The following is a 22,957-nucleotide window of genomic DNA, read 5'->3' on the forward strand; positions in this document are numbered from 1 at the left end:
TCAATGCCATACCTGTACTCTATTGTGCAAAAGGATGGCATATGTGGTGTTTCATGCTGTTGTGCCTGTTGAGGGTTGTGGGCCATCGTATAAAACGGCTGAAGGAGAACGACCTGTACTGCCTTGCTGCTCCTTTTAGGCAGGCCAGCTCTTTGCATACATGCCCACAGACTCTGTAACTGATGCCTCTTTTAGGGAGAGGTGCAGCCATAATGCAGGGTCAGAACCTCTGTCTGCAACTGGTATACTTGATTGTGCAAAAGGAATTAACCTTACCATGGCTCCCTGACCGCACGTCTTGTTGTTATATTTTGGTGAGGGTAATCATGCAGGCTATATAGACCTCCCCCAATAGGTGGAGTAACAGGGATGTAAGTGCTAATAATAGTACTACTTTACACAACCGAGTTAGCCATGGGTCCCAGTCCAAGACCGTATGTCTTGTTGTTTTATTTGGTGCGGCTAATCATGCAGGCCATATAGACCTCCCACCATTAGGGGTTGTAACAGGTATTAAACTAATAAGAACAGTACTACCAAAATAAACCTACTTAACATGGTTTCAAGAGCCCAGGTTTTATTGTTGTACTTTGTTAGGCTAATCATGATGGCCATGTAGACCTCTCCCGAGAGGTGGCAGTAACAGGGATGAAAGTGCTAAGAATAGTACTACTTTACACAACCTAGTTAGCCATGGGTCCCAGTCCAAGACCGCATGTCTTGTTGTTTTGTTTGGTCCGGCTAATCATGCAGGCCATATAGACCTCCCACTATTAGGGGTTGTAACAGATATTAAACTAATAAGAACAGTACTACTTAACACAACCTAGATACCATGGGTCCCAGACCGCATGTTTTGTTGTTATACTTTGTCAGGGTAATCATGCAGGCCATATAGACCTCCCCCCTAGGGGTAGTAAGAGGGATTAAACTGCTAAGAACAGTACTACTTAACACAACCTAGTTACCATGGGTCCCAGACCGCGTGTTTTATTATTATACTTTGTCAGGGTAATTATATATCTAACAAATCTATCTATTTATCTTCTATTGATTCTATCTAACTATCAATCTATGTATATCTATCTATCCTATCTATCTTGTGTCCCGACTGTTTTGAGACAGCCACTTGTGTTTTGACAAATTTGAAGACCAATCACAGGGATTAAACTGCTAAGAATAGTAATACTTGAGAAAACCTAGTAATACCAGTACCACCATGGGTCCCAGACGGCATTTTTTGTTATTATACTTTGTCAGGGTAATCATGCAGGCCATATACACCTCCCTTGATAGGGGGAGTAGCAGGGACTAAAGTGCTAAGAATAGTAATACTTAAGAAAACCTAGTAATACCAGTACCACCATGGGTCCCAGACCGCATGTCTTGTTGTTATATTTTGTCAGGATAATCAAATGTATATTGCATCTATTGATCTATGTAATTTGTATCGATCATATATATATTGCATCGATTGAGCTATGTAATCTATGTATCTATCAAATCTATCTCGTGGTTGTGCAAATGGACTGTTTGCGGTTGTTTGCGGTGTGTTACACTTGGAGTTTGGTCTGTCACTGTGAAGCGGGCGTAACCCTTACACTACCTGATCGATACGACATCATAACTGATGTTTTAAAGCACGTTATTGCAAACAATTTATTAATGTTAGGTGATTTAGGCCCTTTATGGGTTAAAAGCAGACTCTGCATCAACTATGTAATTTTCCATGGGAGTTTTGACATGGATCCCCCTACAGTATGCCACAGTCCAGGTGTTAGTACCCTTGAAACAACTTTTCCATCACTATTGTGGCCAGAAAGAGTCCTTGTGGGTTTTAAAGTTCGTCTGCCTATTGAAGTCAATGGCGGTTCGCGAACAATAGCGGAAGTTAGAGTCCGCCGTTCGTGAACCAAAATTTTTAAGTTCGCGACATCACTACTGATAAGTGTTAAGAGCTGTTATAAATAAAGAGCTGGTATGCATATTATTACATTGTGGACATTGCTGTACCTAATAATAAGCAACTTGGTCATGCAGTGGTGAATATGGTATTACCGCTTACGTAGTGCTCTGTCAAAGCAGAACACACATATACTAGGGTTGCCACCTTTTGCCCAGAAAATTCCTGGACACTTTTTAAATAGGCGTGGAGAGGGTGTGTCTCAAGGCGTGGCTTCTCGTTGCCTCAAATTCATTTTGAAATCAATATATATATATATATATATATATATATATATATATATATATATATATGTCCCTTTAAACATGCGACCTACCCACCAGATCCTTACAAGTTTACTACATATTAATGTTACTCAAATACAATGTATGGTTTAACACACAGAGAACACCAACTGCATGTCAAAATTATTTGCAGGTCGGTAAGTTGAAAAGAACAGATTGGGACAAGTTACAAGCCCACAAAAATAATGTTTATTCTAAAGCCAGATTAAAAACTGATCATAGGGTATAAAATGGAGCCGGCGAAAAAGAGGGCCAAAGTGTGGGGGGGGGGGGGCGGAGCTAACTGCTGCAACAGTCACCAGCCTGCCAGAAGGCCCAGATGTGTTAAAACGGTCAAAGAACACAAACACTAAAATAAATAAAATGTCCTTTCTTTAACCCCTTAACGACACGCGTCGTACAGGGTACGTCTTGCACAAACTGGTCTTTAAAGACCAGCGACGTACCCTGTACGACGTTGGGGTTGAAAGCGGCTGGAAGCGATCCTGATCGCTTCCAGCCGCTTTCCGGTTATTGTAGTGATGCCTCGATATCGAGGCATCACTGCAATAACATTTTACCCCATCCGATGCAGAGAGAGCCACTCTGTGGCCCTCTCTGCACCGGACATCGATGCCGCGATCGTTGGTGGGAGCAGACGTGGGAGGCGGCGATCAATGGCTTACCGGTGGGCAGGCTTTCTTGGGGACGCGCACGGACGCGCGCGCGTGCACATGGGAGGCGGGCGGGCGCGTGCACGGGGAGGGAGCGGGTGGGAACCGTTACACTATGGAACAGTGTAGTTTCTGTTTGTGTTTAGAGGGAGAGAGGGGGAATAAATATGTGAATCGAAGTGATCTGGGAGGGGGTGGGGGTTTAGTCTTGGGGGGGGGAAGCTACACTACAGAAAAGTGGGGGAAAAATAAAAAAATATACATTTTTTTGTAAACTGGGTACTGGCAGACAGCTGCCAGTACCCAAGATGGCTCCCAATAATGTAGAGGGGGAGGGTTAGAGAGCTGTTTGGGGGGGGAATCAGGGAGGTTTGGGGCGAAGAGGGATCCTACACAGCAGCATATGTAAATATGCTCCCAAAAAAAATACCTTTTATTTTAGTACTGGCAGACTTTCTGCCAGTACTTAAGATGGCGGGGACAATTGTGGGGTGAGGGAGGGAAGAGAGCTGTTTGGGAGGGATCAGGGGGTCTGATGTGTAAGGTGGGAGGCTGATCTCTACACTAAAGCTAAAATTAACCCTGCAAGCTCCCTAATTAACCCCTTCACTGCTAGACATAATACAGGTGTGATGTGCAGCGGCATTTAGCAGCCTTCTAATTACCAAAAAGCATTGCCAAAGCCATATATGTCTGCTATTTCTGAACAAAGGGGATACCAGAAAAGCATTTACAACCATTTGTGCCATAATTGCACAAGCTGTTTGTAAATAATTTCAGTGAGAAACCTAAAATTGCGAAAAAATTTACGTTTTTTTTACATTTGATCGCATTTGGCGGTGAAATGGTGGCATTAAATATACCAAAATGGGCCTAGATCAATACTTTGGGTTGTCTACTACACTACACTAAAGATAAAATTAACTCTACAAGCTCCCTACATGCCCCCTAATTAACCCCTTCACTGCTGGGCATAAAACACGTGTGGTGCGCAGTAGCATTTAGCAGCCTTCTAATTACCAAAAAGCAATGCCAAAGCCATATAAGTCTGCTATTTCTGAACAAAGGGGATCCCAGAGAAGCACTTACAACCATTTATGCCATAATTGAACAAGTTGTTTGTAACTAATTTCTGTGAGAAACCTAAAGTTTGTGAAAAAAATTGTGAAAAAGTGAACATTTTTTTTATTTGATCGCATTTGGCGGTGAAATGGTGGCATGAAATATACCAAAATGGGCCTAGATCAATACTTTGGGATGTCTTCTAAAAAAAAAATATATACATGTCAAGGGATATTTAGGTATTCCTGACAGATATGAGGGTTCCAATGTAACTAGCGCTCATTTTGAAAAAAAGTGGTTTTGAAATAGCAAAGTTCTACTTGTATTTATTGCCCTATAACTTGCAAATAAAGCAAAGAACATGTTAACATTGGGTATTTCTAAACTCAGGACAAATTTTAGAAACTATTTAGCATGGTTGTTTTTTGGTGGTTGTAAATGTGTAACAGATTTTGGGGGTCAAAGTTAGAAAAAGTGTGTTTTTTTTCAATTTTTTCCTCATATTTTATAATATTTTTAACAGTAAATTATAAGATATGATGAAAATAATGGTATCTTTAGAAAGTCCATTTAGTGGCGAGAAAAACGGTATATAATATGTGTGGGTACAGTAAATGAGTAAGAGGAAAATTACAGCTAAACACAAACACTGCAGAAATGTAAAAATAGCCCTGGTCCTTAAGGGAAAGAAATTGAAAAATGGCCTTGTCCTTAAGGGGTTAAGGGCCAGATACAGAATTTCACCAATAGTCATAAAACGGCCCCAATGCTATTGGAGTTAAATAAAAGGTGTCACTTCTCTCCAAATCTCTCCTAGATATAGGTAGGACCCTTAAAGAAGAGAAATTCTCATAAAAGTTTGTCTGCAAGGATGTAGGCAATGCTGTACCTGACTAAAACAAGTACCTACTGATAACCTATGGGCTGTAAGAGTGCCATAGCCACTTACCTGACAGAAGAACTCCTCCGCCGTCTTACCAGCCTGTCAGCAGCTGTAACCAGTAGAGAGCCCATCCAGTGCCTATACATGTACAGCAGAGGATCTGAGGAAATATCTGTATTCCCACAGGAGCCTGAGGGCAGTTACGGCTGAAATCCTATAGGGAGATACTGTGCACATAACCAAGGTATTACTATACCTCTATCGTTTAGATTGCTGCTTGCTTCTTTCTGCTAATTTCTTCATTGTTGAATAAATATTTCCTAGGGGGATGGGTCTCACATTGATCTGAGCTCCCATATAAATAATCCAGAAGTAAGTAGCTGGAACACCTCTATCTTCAGCCTTCGCCTGGGAGGCCAAGGACCAAACTGAGGAGAGGTGGGCAGGATTAAAGCTCTGGTATGGGTTCTTAGACTCCTCCTAGTGGCAGGAGTTATATATCCTGCATCACCATATGAAAGAACTTAAAACAGACCAGAGTGCAATACATGCCCTAAGCAACTAATACAAAAATTTGAGCAGAAGGACACACTGACAGTTTTGCAAAGTGTATACATAGTCTGCCTAAAAATATGATCTGTGGATCTCCCTTCTAAAGGGTCTAAAGACAGGCCAAAGTAAAAAAAAAATTAAAAAAACCTGTCCTGAGCTTGGAAACGCTCTGTAAAACTGAAAAATTATCCAACAGCATTACAGAGTGGGAAACTTTAGTCAGTATAAAAATGAAAAAAAAGTAACCAACATTATGCTGCCACAAACTGAGAAAAGTGCCTATAAGCCCCTAATATGTCCAATACATGATTACTTGAAGAGGCACATCACAAATAAAGCAATGTGATTATTTGTAGGTGGAATAATACTGTGCGTTACCTGGTGTGTCCCCTGGCTAGGCTATAGATAAAAACCCAAAGGTAAAATTTATAGTACATCTTTTTTTAAATAAAAATGTAGACTTTTTTCTTTGGGCACTCTCATTTACTTACTTGTTTGATATGAAAAATGTACCTACTAAAAGTCTGCAGACTACGTGAGTGCTTAAGGTACTTACCGGAGTAGCACCCAATCTGTGCTTACCAGCTGCAGACAGATTACATCCGTAGAGATTCCATCGAGTGCTGTGCAAGCAACAGCAGAGGATCTGAAGGAGTTGTACAAAAACTACTGGAGGAGGCTAAGGGACAGGTTCCTGCGACACCGGTAGAAAGCTTGCTACTAAGTCCCATAAGGAAATATAGTATTACTACTCTGTACTTCATACACTCCTCCATCAAAGGTCAGCTTTTGAGGGGGATAATAAGTCTCACATACGTCTGAGAATCCCTTTCAACTAAGAATCTGGATCTCCTTGTGGAGGCAAAGACTGAGATGTGCTGAGAGGTGGGAGGGTTTAAAAGCTCTTGGCGTTTTGGGAATTTTTGCCTCCTCCTAGTGGCAGGAATTCAACCCCACATATCAAGGGCTGTGGACTCATTACCTTATGAAAGAAAAATAGCTGTTTTTGCATATTGGATACACAACCCATTGAAATGAGCTTAAGTGAAAGTAAAGTTAGGCACTTCTTTCTCCTCAGTTCCATAGTTGATTTAAAATGAATAGGAGTTTCATTCATGATTTTGTACTAATTTTGATGTAAATGCCATTTTCACCGCAAATAAACTCTATATTTTCCGACTTACAATTCATCCCATTTTTTGTCTCTCATTTTACTTCCTGATCACGTTTTAACATCGACCAATTGACTTTCTGGCCGTTAGGCGGCCACGAGCCAATGTCATCTGCCTATGTGTTGAATTGCGCATGTGGCAAATCTTTTTTGTGATCATTGTTTAGGACGCGCGTTCACGGTTCACGCATGCGCACACCTTTTGTTTGAGAACAGCAGAGGATGTCATCAGTTTAGACTGTGTCTCGGCAACTATGTTTCCACCATGATTCACGCATGCGCGTTATACACCGGCTCATCAGAGAATCGCATGCGCATTGAAGGTAAGAGCTACGATTCATGCATGCGCAATGCGATCTGTGCTTGTGAACGCACATTTGACCTACGTATAGAGCGGGTGGGACCGCTCTATACGTCAACACAGAAACATAGGAAGTGTAAGATGGGCGGAGCATGAAGGATAACGGTAGGAGAAATAAAATTTAAAATCAAAGTCAAAATTCACAGAATTAAAAAAAAAAATATGGCGATCTTAATAGTTTGAATATATACAATACTTGGATGTGTTGTAAAGGGCTAATATTTACTTTCACTTGAGCTTTCAGAAAAAGCAGACTTGCGAATTTTATCTATCTTTGTATAAACATAAGCATCCTTAACACTTTGTATACTCAAAAGCTCATTCTTTAGAGAAAACAAAAGTCCACATATTTTTAGTACAGGTGGTGAATTTATGCAGCAAAACCACCTATTTCAAATGACAAAAGAAAGGTAAATAAGCAATTTGTAAACAATTAAGTAAACTACAGCAGGTAAAATTGATCATTGGCAACACAATAAAGGGGACACATTTTTATAGTAGAATGTCCCATTAAAAACCATCCGTCCCCAGTAGGGCACTTCTCTCCAGTAACTAAATTTGTCTTGCACTTAAAGGGACACTGAACCCAAATTTTTTCTTTCGTGATTCAGATAGATAGAGCATGCAATTTTAAGCAACTTTCTAATTTACTCCTATTATCAAATTTGATTCATTCTCTTGGTATCTTTATTTGAAATGCAAGAATTTAAGTTTAGATGCCAGCCCATTTTTGGTGAACAACCTGGGTTGTTCTTGCTGATTGGTGGATAAATTCATCCACCAATAAAAAAGTGCTGGTCAGAGTACTGAAACAAAAAAACAAAAAAAAGCTTAGATGCCTTCTTTTTCAAATAAAGATAGCAAGAGAACAAAGAAAAAATGATAATAGGAGTAAATTACAAAGTTGCTTAAAATTGCATGTTCTATCTGACTCACGAAATAAAAAATTTGGGTTCGGTGTCCCTTTAAACGTTTTTGCCGAGACACACTCATCATGCAAAACAAAATATTACAGAGGTGGGGGAAGTGGCAATATTGTGTGCTGCTGAAGCTCTCAGATCTATCTGCATAAATTCTACAGGTTTTGATGGCATATGGTTGTGTAATGAACAGATCTTGATACTACTAAGAAATTTGCATCAAACAAACCTAATATGACATGATTTGCTTCAAACACTGCTATCCTGGAGATACTTTAAGGCTGTGGCCTCCCGCCAACCCCCCAGAAGAGTTCCTATGGGTCTCTGCTGTATCGCAATGCCAAGGGTGTGCTGCATATTTCGCATAGACATTTTTCAACATGGAGGAGATATTTTGTGTTCTTAAAGGAACATTAAACCCCCAAAAAATCTCTCGTTATTCAGATAGAGAATATAATTTTTAAAAAGTTTCTAATTTACTTCTATTATCAAAAATGTTTCATTTTCATGTTATTCTTTGTTAAAGAGATACCTAGGTAGGTAGCGTGCACATGCCTGAAGCACTACAGCACAGGAAATAGTGCTGCCATCTAGCCCCTGCTAATGTATAACATTGTTGCAAAACTGCTGATATATATTGCTGCTGACACGTGCACACTCTTGAGCTTACATTTCCGCTTTTCAAATAAGGATAACAAGAAAACGAAGAAAATATGATAATAAAAGTAAATTAGAAAGTTGTTTAAAATTTGATGTTTTTTCTAAATCATGAAAGAATAAAAATTGGGCTTTACGTCCCTTTAAGGCTGTACTGGAGGACAATGAAGAGAAAATGTGAGAGAATAGACAGAATCATATTGCCTTTGAATGCATCTGCATTGGCATATAGCACTGCAATACAGAGACGCGCAACGCAACGCACAGTATACTACAGTGCCCTACTTTACAGAGATTGAGCCCAGGGGTTTGCATGGTTGAAAAGGAAAGTGTCATTACAGCCAAGACTTGACCAATACTACCTTCCCTACCCTGATCTCACAGAGGAGTGACCCTGAGCTTTTTCAGTTTACTTTAGAGGAGCACAATAACACCTATACTAACCGGAGATTCAGAGTCAAGCAAAGGGAATGGCATCCGATGAGTACTCTTGGCGACCTGACTCGGGATATAACTTTCTGTCGACCGGGTGAGATGCGGCCGGCTTTTCTGAGCGGGGGGTGCTAAACAGGTTTTCTCAACGCTAGCTTTCCAAAGGGTTGCAACACCAGAGGTGCACAATCCGATTTCCATGGCCCTCATTCCTTGGGGATAATCGTACAACATCACATGCGCCTGTGATTGAAAACCAACAGTCCGGAAGGTGCTACTGGACTATTTCCACTCAAGATCTCCCTAGTATCAAAATGGGAGTGTATAGATGTGGACAGTTGAGTATATATTGTACTGCTCTCATCTGTGTGTAACCTCAATGGTCTGATGTACTGTTCAGGGGCCTCCATGTTAAATATTGAATGCCTCCAAGCAAGTCCTTAGCTACTGTATTAACAGGAGCCTTATCGTTGCCTCCAAACAGCAGGATGGAGGCTTGCAGACATGCAATACGCTGAAAGTAAAGACAGACTTGCTGTGAGCGTACTGCTATGTGTTTTTTTTTCACTTAGGTTCAATGATAAATTTAAGGTCTGATGTACTGTTCAGGGGCCTCCATGTTAAATATTAAATGCCTCCAAGCAAGTCCTTAGCTACTGTATTTACAAATTCTTATGCTAGTTCTAAGTAACTATAATCACAAGATTAATGCTTTTTGCAATACTCAAGACATCCAGACCTGCAAAAACTCATTTCAGGGAGGTGGCTTCACTGGCTACTGCGCTGTGTGCTGAGCACTGCCGCATCCCCCCCCCCCCAGTTATATACTGGACACCTGGAAACCCTAAATAAGATAGAGACTTATCATTAAAGTAGCTTCCCACTAAACTTAATTTTAAAAAAGTAGCTTTATTGCACAACCACATACAACAAACCTATTTTCCAGTGATCGTACACTTGTTGAATGCTCAAATATTTTAGAATATGAAGTTTAATTACGTGTAGTAAATAAGGAAGTATTTGTGAAATCAGTGGGTTACTAATGCATGCTTTGAGGGTTCCATAGCATCCAAGCTTGTGAAGTACTCAGTATAGTTATCCCTGTACGACTTTCGGATTTTGTGTCTGGGAGCATGTGTGATTCTGAGTTTGAGAGGCTATTTGTAATTATGTTTTGTACTCGTAGTATCGTCAATTTGATAAGGACCTGACAGCAGGGGTGTCTATCTCCTCCCTCACAGGCGCACTCTCTTTGCCTTCTTTCTCAGTTCTCACTCAGCCTATGCTGCAGCCAATGTTGCCTGCTGCTTATTCTCCTCCTCCCCCAGGAGCCTTATTGTCGCCTCCAAACAGCAGGAGGGAGTCTGGCAGAAATGCAATACCCTGAAAGTAAAGACAGACTTGCTGCGACAACTCCTTCCTGCTCGATGACGTCACCGTAACTAGAGACATTCCTTAAAAGGGACATTATGCACATTTGTTTTTGCATAAATGTTTAGTAGATGATCAATTATTTAAAAAAAAAAAACTTTTTGGGCTAAATAAATAGAATAGTTTTGCTTCAGGGAGATTGCATTTAATTTGCAGGCATCAGGTAGCCTCTATTACAATGAGGGAGACACCCTGAACTTCAGGGAGAGTTGGGATGTCTGAATACTGCAGCGTTTATTTTAGGCAGCTGGTATAATACGTTCCTTCCTGCTATTCAAAGCGCCACTATCATCTATAAAATGTCTTGCATGGTCACCTATTTTGTTGGCTAGTCACAGAACTGCTGCTTACCCTATTTCTGCAGCTAAGAAGAGAGAGTCATGAAACTACAGGTATAGCTCATACAGGGGGTTAGGGAACGGAACCCCACTGTAAAGTGAAAACCGCCTTAAAGCGAAACAAGGCAGTTTTAGCTATCTTTTCACTTGCAGTATGTTTAGAAACTTTCAAACGTGTTTGAACTAGCATATATTAGGGGTGCAATATCGCTAAGTTTAGATTAATACTAGCACAGTATTTAATTAGTACAGTATTTAATAAATTCTGTACCTGTAAAATAGTGACAATGACTGTAGTAAAATTTGCCAGACTATAACACTGAGACACAGTTTCCACTGCAATGCTGTAAACAGAGTGAACTGTGCATAACAAAATGGTGCAAGTCACTTTTCTCGCTATGTCACAATGATTACAGCACTATTTCAAAATCCTTGGAGGTTTAACTTCAGCTCTACAAAGCGCTGTATTAGCGAAGCGCTGTAAAGTGATGTATACCTGTATCTGTTGCTTATTTTTTTGGGCTAGATACTAAATTACTGCTTGTTTAGCTATTTATTTATTTAACCAGTTATAATACTGTTGCTTGTTTTATTAAAGCAGCTAACATAAAAACACTTGTTTACTTATTTAACTAGATATAACACTGCTGCTCGTATTACTTGTGCAGCTAGTAGACATCAAAAAGAAAATTTATGCTTACCTGATAAATTTGTTTCTTTTTAGACACGAGTCCACGGATCATCTTCATTACTTATGGGATATTCACCTCCTGGTCAGCAGGAGGAGGCAAAGAGCACCACAGCAGAGCTGTTAAATAGCTCCTCCCTTCCCTCTCACTCCAGTCATTCGACCGAAGTTAGGAAGAGAAAGGAAAAGCCAAGGTGCAGAGGTGTCTGAAGTTTATAATAAACAACCTGTCTAAATGAACAGGGCAGGCCATGGACTCATCGTGTCTAAAAAGAAAAGAAAATTTATGCTTACCTGATAAATGTGTTTCTTTTTAAAGACCTGATGAGGTTCCAGTATGTTTATAGGAAGAACAGACTCCGCCTGAGTCCACACTCCCTGAGTCTTTAGGGGACCCCAGACAGCTCCCCACCCTAGAAGGCTGGCATCTGTTATCCCAATCACCCAGGACAGTCTGCGAAAGCATGTTCCCTGGGATAGATGATCCAGAGACAACCACCATTGAAGAGAGTACCTCGACTACTGTTCCAGGGTTATTTGAGGAGACAAGTCTGATGATGTCCATTGCCCCTACCATCAGTCCGATCACTTCCATGCACTGGGCTACTGACGGCCGAAGATTGGACTGAAGGTCTCGACAGGTATCTAGAATCTTTGATTTCCTGACGTCTGTCAGAAAAATCCTCATAGATATAGAATCGATTAAAGTTTCCAAGAAAGATACCCTCGTCTTCGGGATTAAGGAACCCTTTCCCAGATTTACCTTCCACCCATGAGTTCTCAGAAAGGATAGCACAACGTTGGTATGAGATGAGATCTTACTTGTTGACAAGATGGCGTCTGGATTAGAATATTGTCCAGATAAGGCGCCACCACAATGCCCTGCGGTCTTAGAACCGCCAGTAGAGACTCCAGAACCTTTGTGAAAATTCTGGGTGCCGTGGCCAGACCAAAAGGAAGAGCCACGAACTGAAAGTGTTTGTCCAGAAAGGAAAACCTCAGGAACTTGTGATGATCTCTGTGGAAAGGGACATGAAGATATGCATCCTTTAAATCCACTGTCGTCATAAATTGACCCTCCTGGATCAATGGAAGAATGGTACAAATAGTTTCCATCTTGAATGATGGAACTCTGAGAAACTCGTTTAGACTCTTGAGGTCTAAGATAGGTCTGAAGGTTCCCTCCTTTTTGGGAACCACAAACAGATTTGAATAAAAACCCTGCCCCTGTTCCTGTACTGGAACAGGAATAACCACTCCCAAGGAGGAGAGGTCTCTTACACAATGTAAGAATGCCTCTTTTTTTATCTGGTTTGCAGAGAATCTTGAAAGAAGAAATCTTCCTTGGGAGGAAAAAACTTTTGAACTCCAGTTTGTATCCCTGAGACACTATTTCTATTGCCCAGGGATCCTGAATGTCCCCAACCCAAGCCTGAACGAAGAAGGAAAGTCTGCCCCCTACCAGATTCAACAGCAGGCTTCTTGGATTGTTTACCCTTGTTGCAAGACTGGTTGGGTCTCCAAGTAGGCTTAGATTGTTCTGGTTTAGAGGAGGAAGAGAAAGAATTTCCCTTGAAATTTCGAAAGGAACGAAAATTACTGTGTCGTCCTTTCTGCTTGTTTCTCCTATCCTGAGGAAGGAGATGACCCTTACCTACCGTAATATCAGAGATAATTTCTGTCAGGCCAGGTCCAAACAAGGTCTTCCCCTTGTAAGGAATCGCTAGAAGCTTAGACTTAGATGACACGTCCGCAGACCAAGGTTTTAACCATAAAGCTCTGCGGGCTAGTATAGAGAACCCCGAACTCTTATCTGCTAATTTAGTAATTTGCAGAGAAGCGTCCATAATAAAGGCATTAGCTAACTTCAGAGCTTTAATCCTATCTTGGATTTCCTCTAAGGAAATCTCAGTCTTGAGAGACTCGGACAGAGCATCAAAGCAATAAGCTGCTGCACTAGCAACAGTAGCAATGCACGCAGACGGCTGCAATAGCAGACCCTGGTGAACATAAATCTTTTTAAGTAGACCCTCCAACTTCTTGTCCATGGGATCTTTAAAAGCACAACTATCCTCAATGGGAATAGTAGTTCGCTTGGCTAAGGTGGAAATAGCCCCTTCTACCTTAGGAACTGTTTGCCAAGCTTCCCTGATAGCATCAGCTATAGGAAACATCTTCTTGAAAATAGGAGATGGAGAGAAGGGAATACCTGGTCTCTCCCATTCCTTAGAAACAATCTCCGAAGCTCGCTTAGGAACCAGAAAAACCTCTGAGTAAGAAGGAACTTCGAAATATCTGTTAAATTTACTCGACTTCGCAGGAGCGACCACTACTGTGGAATCACAGTCGTCTAAGGTAAACAAAACCTCCCTGAGTAACAGGAGTAGGTGTTCTAGTTTAAATCTAAAAGAGACAACTTCTGAATCCGTCAGAGGTAAAGTGCATTCTGAATCTGAATTTTCTCCCTCAGATACTGCCGTAGAATCCTCCTCCTTCCTTGGAGGGGAACCTCAGAAATAGCCACAATGGCGTCAGAACTGACTGAATGTCTGGCCTTTCTCTTACGCTTGCCTTGTAACATTGGAAAGGCAGACAATGCATCAGAAATTGTAGAAGACATAAGGGAAGCTATGTATTTTAAAAGTAACTCCAGCGGGCGCTAGAGCAGAGGTGCAGGGCACTGCTTGTGCAGGTAGTACATTTTGGGACATTTGGGGAGAAAGCTGCGGCATAACTTGACCCTCATTAATCGAGTCTGATGCAACATTAGCCTTAGAAAAACTTTGCTCAGAAAAAATATGATCCCTAAAATTTAAAGTCCTGTGAATATATGTAGAACAGAAAGGGATTGGTGGTTCTACATTTGCTTCCAAACACAATGAGCAAGAAGCATATTGAAAGGTTTCTTGATCCATTCTTAAACAAAATTTAGCCATGTAAACAATAAAATTAAATGTTTAACAAAAACGGTACTGTCACTTTAAATACAAAGAGGCAACTGCTTTGTCTTGTGCAATGACAAGCAATAACGTTACATCAAAAGTACATTTTCTACCTCAAGAAAACTATTTTTAAAAATAAAAGCACCCCTGCACCTTTTATACACTGTGCTTAGGTGCTCCTACCTGACCAGCAACGACTGGAATGAAAAAAGCAACAGCGCAATCTAATTCAGTCCGTAATGCGCTACAGAGAAGCAGGAAAAAGCAAATCTCCAACCGGTGTTAGAAATGCATGTCCTTATTGCAGAATCATGCGCTTCTACACCGCTGTTAAGAATGCCTCACTTTCTCAATGTAGGAGGATAACTGCCCGATTGTTCCGCAACCTTTTCTGTTTAAAATTGCGCAGGTCGGAAGTCCTGCCCATCGTGGGCGTGAAGAGAAGTAACTGACACAGAAAAGTCCTAAACTTAAAGTAAGAGGACGAATATGGTGAAAAAATAAAATAAAACCCTCTGAGCAAAAGTTTATTTGAAATAAAAAGGCCTGTCCCCAGCCCCTGTACTTGCACCACAACTGTCATTAAATCTCCTGAAGCAGGAGAGTTAAAAATATGTCAAAATGGGAATAAAGTGCTAGTACTTTCCTGGGTCCCCCAGAAACAAATAAGCAGCACTTACCTTAATGTCTGCCTGACATCTAGGCAGATCACAGGTTTAAGAGGTCCTCTCCCTCCTATTGACCTGTTGAGAAAAAAAGGCATGCTGAGTAATCCATCACTTCAGACTAAGGCATATAGGGCAGCAGATATATGGGAGGCGCAGTGACAATTATGTCCCACAAGTTCCCATTGCTCTAAAGCCACCAAAAGCTCTACTGAAGAGACCGATATGTACTACGGCTACACCCTAGAAAAAAGAAGCACACTCTGGCACTACTTTAAAAATAATAAACTCTTGATTGAAGAATCTAATCTAACACCTCACTTTACATCTTCCTATCACTAACGTTTGCAAAGAGAATGACTGGAGTGGGAGGGAAGGGATGAGCTATTTAGCAGCTCTGCTGTGGTGCTCTTTGCCTCCTCCTGCTGACCAGGAGGTGAATATCCCATAAGTAATGAAGATGATCCGTGGACTCATCTTGCCTTTAAAAAGAAATATCTGTTTATTTGGTACTTAGCTAGTTACAACCCTGCTGTTTATGCTTACCTGATAAATTGATTTCTTCTACGATACGACGAGTCCACGGATTCATCCTTACTTGTGGGATATTATCCTCCTGCTAACAGGAAGTGGCCAAGAGCACCACAGCAGAGCTGTATATATAGCTCCTCTCTTCTCTCCACCCCCAGTAATTCAACCGAAGGTATAGGAAGAGAAAAGACTAAAAGGTGCAGAGGTGACTGAAGTTTTGAACACAAAAATATAATCTGTCTAATATGACAGGGAGGGCCGTGGACTCGTATCGTAGAAGAAATTAATTTATCAGGTAAGCATAAATTTCCTTTTCTTCTACTAGATACGACGAGTCCACGGATTCATCCTTACTTGTGGGATACAATACCAAAGCAACAGGACACGGATGAACGGGAGGGACAAGACAGATACCTAAACAGAAGGCACCACTGCTTGAAGGACTTTTCTCCCAAAAATAGCCTCAGAAGAAGCAAAAGAATCAAATTTGTAAAATTTGAAAAAGGTATGAAGGGAGGACCAAGTCGCAGCCTTACAAATCTGTTCAACAGAAGCATCGTTTTTAAAAGCCCATGTGGAAGCCACCGCTCTAGTAGAATGAGCTGTAATTTTTTCAGGAGGCTGCTGTCCAGCAGTCTCGTATGCCAAATGGATGATGCTTTTCAGCCAAAAAGAAAGAGGTAGCCGTAGCTTTTTGACCCCTACGCTTTCCAGAATAAACAACAAATAGAGAAGATGTTTGACAGAAATCCTTGGTCGCTTGTAAGTAAAACTTCAAGGCATGAACCATGTCCAAGTTATATAACAGACGCTCCCTCCTTAAAAGAAGGATTAGGACACAGAGAAGGAACAACAATTTCCTGATTAATATTCTTATTTGAAACAACCTTAGGAAGGAATCCAGGTTTAGTATGCAAAACCACCTTATCAGAATGGAATATAAGATAAGGCATAAAGAAGCAGAGAAGGCACCACATAGCATAATTCCGTATAGTGTATGAAATATAAAATTGTAGCTCAAATGCACTCACGTGTAAGAAAGCACCAAGATGTGGTGCTGACTGGGCAGACCGGAACCTCAGAGTTGTCCGGTAAACTCTCCTCTCAGGCTAAGACTCCCAGAAGCCAAAATGGTGGTCACCAAAGAGGCTATGATGTTTAGATGTCAGGAAAGGCACTATTCCACCTCCAGCAGTTTGGGAGTTACTCCAAACAGGAATATCCAAAGAGAAGCAATGTAGCAAGTTTGTATGAATAAAAGTGTTTATTTAAACACATTAAAAACACAGCAACGCGTTTCTCAGTATCATGTACTGTTTCTTCAGGCTGAATAAAACTATACAAAACTTGCTACTTAATATACTCTATACTAGCCAATGGTAACGGCTGTTTAACAAACACACACTAATTTCTCTTAATTGGTCACATGATTGTCAGATGTTTACAAATAGCATTCATGTCAAGTTTAAGTTAGTAAAAGATATATCATGTAACCACTTCGATCCTACAAATAAATATCATATGTAGCAACATCCTTTTGCACATTTGCCTATAATATAAAGCATATGATGAGAAACTTTAAAAATATCCCAGCAATTAATAAACAGTTGAAAACCAGTTAAAAAACAACATCAGTATTTACATTCAGTTGTAAACCCCATTGCTATATCAATCCACATCATACCTGTTCACTTTCTCAATTTGCTTTTATTCAGAATATATTATACTCTGTAATATCGCTCTCATAGGTAACTGCGTATTCATAAACGCTGCACGTCTCCAATCTAGATGTAACTACACTATCAAGATTTTATTTGTATTGTTTCGAGAGTTTATTTCAAAACAATTCCGTTGTGCAATGAATAAAAATATATATATGACAGCTGTGCGTGTACGCTATTATACGATAAGTTATTCAAACTTTCGTTACCTACTTACGTGTCTGATTTTAATAGGTATATATCATTAGCCGTTTCTTATTGGTGTTGCAAAGGATGACGTCTCAGGTAGGTGTGTACCATTAGCTATCTCCTATTGGTGTCACTAGGAATGAAGTATCTGGTAACGATGGGAGGTTATAATATGACATATAGTGTCTGCATTCAAATGAAGCGGAGTTAACACCATAGGCCCGCTATGATAGGAGTATTCAGTAATTGTGTGAATGAAGTGGGTGTTGGCTATCAGAACCAATGCACTGAGCAGATATACGACATCTTTATTGCTTCTTTTATGTCGAGCATATACTTAGATATAATGTTTATACTATATGTGATTTAGTTGACCACTTTCTTCACTTGTTAATTTTACTACCCTATTTGTGTATATCAAATTTAGTACCCATAAATGTAAACAGGTTTATGACAACACAAAAATAAAAACAAAAGCAACAATAAAAATGTATTAATATAATATTCAATAATATAATGTAATTTAGTGTCTAAGTGTTAGATTTAATGCATGCAATTTAATCTATTCATTTTAATTTTATATCAAGAGATTGATTTGTTTATATAATTAAATTAAATTATTATTATTATAATAATACGTTAAACAGAAACGTAAAAAATATATTTATAATCTAAAAAACCTTAAATTCAGTATGATTAGTTTGTGTTCTAATACATGTGTCCAAAGAAATTTGACATCAATTAAATAAATATAAAGTGCTCTGTGACAGTGATTTATTATGTGTTTAATTTTATGCATGAAAATGATGTATTTAATTTTGTGCATAAATATTCCCGGACAGATATATCCAAGAACATTTAGCACAATTTATATAAATATAAAGTTATATATGTTAAAATAGTGAAGTGCTCTGTTCCAGTGATTTATTATGTGTTTAATTATGTGCAAAAAGCTACTAGATCCATGTTTATATTTAAACCATTGGGATGCAATGTTCCCAATTGGTAAATCCAGAAGGTCTCACGTTGGCGTAGTCTATTGTACCTGTTATATAGACTTGAAGGGGGAATGTATTCTATTGGTGAGATGGAGAATATGTTTAGATTACCCTGCAGGATGTACAGAATGGCAATGTTTAGGAACACTATGGTTTTTCATTTTATTTTTCATATTTCTATAATGTTCGTTCCATCTGGTTCTAACTATTCGACAGGTGCGCCCTACATACTGGATTTTACATAGTTGGCATGACAGAAGATATACAACATAAGAGGATGCGCATGTCAAATGATCCTGTATAGAAAAGCTTTCTAACATTTGTAAGAGATCCTTGGATCCTCCTAGGTGCTGGGTCTTTTTTTGTTATTTTTGGCATTGATTACAACCTTACTAGGTGCCAGTAGGTTCTTAAGTGTAGGTGCCCGTCTAAATACAAATTTTGGTTTCTCTTCTAAGTTTCTACTAAGTATTGGGACTCTCATCAGTATGCCCCAATGTTTTTTAATTATAGTATTAATCAATTTGTGATTAGTATTATATTGTGTTATGAACATACTGGTATTATTTTTATTTTGATTTGGATATTCTTTGTTCTTATCATTGGTAGGCTTCTTTTGAAAATAAATTTTCCCTATTGACTGTTTTGGCTCTTATATAGCTTCTCTCTATTAAAGGGACACTCAAGTCAAAATTAAACTTCATGATTCAGATAGAACATGCAATTTTAAACAACTTTCCAATTTACTTCCATTAACAAAATGTGCACTGTCTTTTTATATTTACACTTTGAGTCACCAACTCCTACTGAGCATGTGCAAGAATTCACAGCATATACGTATATGCATTTGTGATTGGCTGATGACTGTCACATGATACAGGGGGAGTGGAAATAGACATAACTTTGCAATTTATTTAACAAAAATCTGTTACTCATTTGAAGTTCAGACTAAGTGCTATTGCATTGTCTTCTTATCATGCATTTGTTGATTATGCAAATCTATTGTATTGACTGGTCCTGATATCCTTTTTCTGTGAATCTTTCAATAAGTGTTTGACTTTGCCTATTAAAGTCACATATATTGTTACAATTTCGTCTTAATCTTTTAAATTGTCCGTAAGGGACATTTTTCTTCCAGGGAAGATAGTGATTGCTAGAGAATTCTAGGTAACTATTACAGTCTACATTTTTAAAATGATTTTTCGATTCAATCTTACCATTTTTGGATAATGTTAGATATAAATCCAAAAAAACTACAGATTCCATTTCTATGGAACTGGTGAAGGTAAGCCCCATACTATTAGTATTAAGATGTTGTATGAAAGATTCTGCTAGGGAGACCTCACCACTCCAAAGGATAATGAGGTCATCAATGTACCGCCCATAGAACACCAGGTTTGCCCCATAGTCAGAATTATATATATATTCTTTTTCGAATTTGCTCATGTATAAATTAGCAAAACTAGGGGCAAACCTGGTGCCCATGGCGGTACCACGTGTCTTTAAATAATGTTCATCTTGAAAAAGAAAATAATTATGCTCTATGCTCAGTGCATTGGTTCTGATAGCCAACACCCACTTCATTCACACAATTACTGAATACTCCTATCATTGCGGGCCTATGGTGTTAACTCCGCTTCATTTGAATGCAGACACTATATGTCATATTATAACCTCCCATTGTTACCAGATACGTCATTCCTAGTGACACCAATAGGAGATAGCTAATGGTACACACCTACCTGAGACGTCATCCTTTGCAACACCAATAAGAAACAGCTAATGATATATACCTATTAAAATCAGACACGTAAGTAGGTAACGAAAGTTTGACTAACTTATCGTATAATAGCGTACACGCACAGCTGTCATATTTTTATTCACTGCACAACTTAATTGTTTTGAAATAAACTCTCAAAACAATACAAATAAAATCTTGATAGTGTAGTTACATCTAGATTGGAGACGTGCAGCGTTTATGAATACGCAGTTACCTATGAGAGCGATATTACAGAGTATAATATATTCTGAATAAAAGCGAATTGAGAAAGTGAACAGGTATGATGTGGATTGATATAGCAATGGGGTTTACAACTGAATGTAAATACTGATGTTTTTTAACTGGTTTTCAACTGTTTATTAATTGCTGGGATATTTTTAAAGTTTCTCATCATATGCTTTATATTAATTATAGGCAAATGTGCAAAAGGATGTTGCTACATATGATATTTATTTGTAGGATCGAAGTGGTTACATGATATATCTTTTACTAACTTAAACTTGACATGAATGCTATTTGTAAACATCTGACAATCATGTGACCAATTAAGAGAAATTAGGGTGTGTTTGTTAAACAGCCATTACCATTGGCTAGTATAGAGTATATTAAGTAGCAAGTTTTGTATAGTTTTATTCAGCCTGAGGAAACAGTACACGATACTAGACATGTGCATGGTGAAAAAATTTGGTTCGGATCGATTCAGAATTTTTCAAAGTTCGGTTCGGATCGATTCGAATTCAGAAAATTTCGAATCGATTCGTTTCGGATTCATTCGGATTCGAAGAAATTCGGCTGGATTTGGTTCGATTCGGAAATTCGGTAAGTGTTAGGTGGGATTAGACTAGTATTATACTGTATATTAGGTGTTAACCTAACATACTGTATAATACTAGTGTAATCCTAATTGCCATCCGAATTTACGAATCTATTTGATTCGGAAAATTCAGCAACATTTTAATTCGGAAATTTGGTTCGATCCGAATCGCCGAATTTTCCGAATCGAACCGAATCGCGCATGTCTACATGATACTGAGAAACGCGTTGCTGTGTTTTTAATGTGTTTAAATAAACACTTTTATTCATACAAACTTGCTACATTGCTTCTCTTTGGATATCCCTGTTTGGAGTAACTCCCAAACTGCTGGAGGTGGAATAGTGCCTTTCCTGACATCTAAACATCATAGCCTCTTTGGTGACCACCATTTTGGCTTCTGGGAGTCTTAGCCTGAGAGGAGAGTTTACCGGACAACTCTGAGGTTCCGGTCTGCCCAGTCAGCACCACATCTTGGTGCTTTCTTACACGTGAGTGCATTTGAGCTACAATTTTATATTTCATACACTATACGGAATTATGCTATGTGGCGCCTTCTCTGCTTCTTTATAGATTAACTCGTCGTGGATGGCCTTATACATCGAGGAAAGCTGCCTTACATCCCTATAACCATTGGGTATTTTTTTGGACTTTTATTTTGCTTATTGGGACATTATTATCTATACAGGTCTATTCCTGGATTTTTTATATGCTTGTATGTATATGCATAAGTGATATTACATTCTGAAATTATATAATATACTAAGAATTGTGATTATCTATAATTTTGTGTTTTTAGTTACATTGCATATCTAGATAGCGCCCCTATTTTATATTATATTGTATATCCCCTTTATTTGGGTGTATACATATATATATATATATTTATAAGATAAGGCGAGTCACATTGTAATGCAGAAAGCTCAGAAACTCTTCGAGCAGAAGAGATAGCAACTAAAAACAAAACTTTCCAAGATAAAAGCTTGAAAAATATGGAATGCATGGGTTCAAACGGAACCCCTTGAAGAACATTGAGAACTAAATTCAAACTCCATGGCGGAGCAACAAGTTTAAACACAGGCTTGATTCTGACTAAAGCCTGACAAAAAGACAATGTCTGGGACATCCGCCAGACGCTTATATAGTAAAATTGACAAAGCAGAAATTTGTCCCTATAAGGAACTAGCCGATAATCACTTCTCCAATCCTTCTTGGAGAAAGGACAAAATCCTGGGAATCCTAACCCTACTCCATGAGTAGCCCTTAGATTCGCACCAATAAAGATATTTAGGCCATATCTTATGGTAAATTTTCCTAGTGACAGGCTTCCGAGCCTGAATCAAGGTATCAATGACCGACTCAGAGAATCCCCGCTTAGATAAAATTAAGCGTTCAATCTCCAAGCAGTCCGCTGCAGAGAATTTAGATTTGGATGTTGGAACGGACCTTGAATGAGAAGGTCCTGTCTCAGTGGCAGTTTCCACGGTGGCAGAGATGACATTTCCACTAGATCTGCATACCAAGTCCTGCAAGGCCATGCAGGCGCTATCAAGATTACCGAAGCCCTCTCCTGTTTGATTCTGGCAATAAGTCGAGGTAGGAAAGGAAAGGAGGAAAAACATAAGCCAGGTTGAATGACCAAGGTACTGCTAGAGCATCTATCAGTACTGCTTGGGGATCCCTTGATCTGGACCCGTAACGAGGAAGTTTGGCATTCTGACGAGATGCCATCAAATCCAACTCCGGTGTGCCCCATTGACGGATCAATGCCGTAAACGCCTCCAAATGCAGCTCCCACTCCCCCGGATGAAAAGTCTGACGACTTAGAAAATCCGCTTCCCAGTTCTCTACTCCTGGGATATAGATTGCTGATAGATGGCAAGAGTGATTCTCCGCCCATCAAATTATCTTGGAACCTCTATCAT

At 39.3% G+C, this 22,957-nt stretch overlaps 1 protein-coding gene across 1 annotated transcript in view; it reads right to left on the bottom strand.

Moving 5' to 3' along the window:
• The window catches only part of LOC128656199 (putative serine protease K12H4.7), a 655,842-nt gene that overhangs the window by 541,203 nt on the left and 91,682 nt on the right, over positions 1-22,957 (bottom strand).

This window comes from Bombina bombina, chromosome 4, assembly GCF_027579735.1.
Source record: "Bombina bombina isolate aBomBom1 chromosome 4, aBomBom1.pri, whole genome shotgun sequence".
In the NCBI taxonomy this organism is placed as follows: Eukaryota; Metazoa; Chordata; class Amphibia; order Anura; family Bombinatoridae; genus Bombina; species Bombina bombina.